The 1,192-nt window shown below is 57.2% G+C and overlaps 1 protein-coding gene across 1 annotated transcript in view; it reads left to right on the top strand.

Annotated features, from left to right (window-relative positions):
- The window catches only part of PIK3R2 (phosphoinositide-3-kinase, regulatory subunit 2 (beta)), a 10,686-nt gene that overhangs the window by 660 nt on the left and 8,834 nt on the right, over positions 1 to 1,192 (top strand). The window lies entirely within an intron of this gene.

The following is a 1,192-nucleotide window of genomic DNA, read 5'->3' as shown; positions in this document are numbered from 1 at the left end:
TCCACTGAGGGTTTTGCCCTGCTCCCTCCCTTCAGGAGAAGTCCTGACCTTTCCCAACCACCAGCTCCCCGCCTCTGCAGCGCCTGGGGCAGTGCTCCCTGCCAAGAGCTGCTCAGCCCTGCTGAGAGACACAATTACTTGTCTCTGGGCAAGAGGAGAAAAGTCAGGGTCTAAAAGAGCACTTCTGAGAACTGGAGCTAATTGCTTGTCTGCCTGGCAGCCTTCCCTCCCCGCGGGTCGCAGAGCCCTCGCTGGGGCTGGGCAGCCACCCTGGGGCTGGGCATGGGCTGTCCTGCACCTGCAGCTGCCTCCCAGCCACCACTGGGCTTGGCATGGATTGGGCCTGGGAGAGCCAATGTGCCTCGGTGCTGCCTGTAGAGCTGTGGCAGCTGCCTGCTCTTTGCCTATTTTTTTTTCACTCCCGGGCATATAAACCCTGTGGCAGGGGCTTAGCAGTTCCTGGGTTCCCCCCATCTACTCTGCCCCTGTGAGATACCACCTGGATTACTGCATCCAGGTCTGGGGTCCTCAGCACAAGAAAGACATGGACCTGTTGGAGTGAGTCCAGAGGAGGCCACGAAGATGTTCTGAGGGCGGGAGCACCTCTGTTCTGGAGACAGGTGGTGTTCAGCCTGGAGTAGAGAAGGCTCTAGGGAGACCTTAGAGCCTTTTCCAGTGCCTAAAGAGGGCTTACAACAAGGGCATGTAATGATAGGACAAGGGGAAATGCCTTAAACTGAAGGACTGAACGTTTAGATTAGATATATGGAAGAAATTCTTCCCTGTGAGGCTGGTGAGGCACTGGCACAGGTTGCCCAGAGCAGCTGTGGCTGCTCCATCCCTACAAGTGTTCAAGGCCAGGTTGAATGGGGCTTGGAGCATCCTGGGCTAGTAGAAGGTGCCCTTGCCCAGAGCAGGAGGTGGAACTGTGTGATCTGGGATTCTGTGAGGAGTGACAGCCACACTTTGCTTCTCCAAGCCTTGCAGAAGATCTCTGTGGGAGGAGTAGGGTCAGCAGCAGGAGCTGGTGGATGCCAGAGCATGTAGTCCTGCATCCCCCTGTCCCTCTCCGCCCGGTAGCCGTGGCTATTCCATCAGATACTTCTAGCTGTGTGAAGCACATCTGGGGTCTTATGAAACCAGGGTGGTGGGGCTGGTGCAGCTCCCTGCAGCTGCCTCCTTGCTCCCGGAG

Source organism: Acanthisitta chloris, unplaced genomic scaffold (genome assembly GCF_000695815.1).
Source record: "Acanthisitta chloris isolate BGI_N310 unplaced genomic scaffold, ASM69581v1 scaffold25428, whole genome shotgun sequence".
NCBI lineage: Eukaryota > Metazoa > Chordata > Aves > Passeriformes > Acanthisittidae > Acanthisitta > Acanthisitta chloris.
Note: the sequence above shows the minus strand (reverse complement) of the source record. Positions and strands in the feature narration are given on the sequence as shown.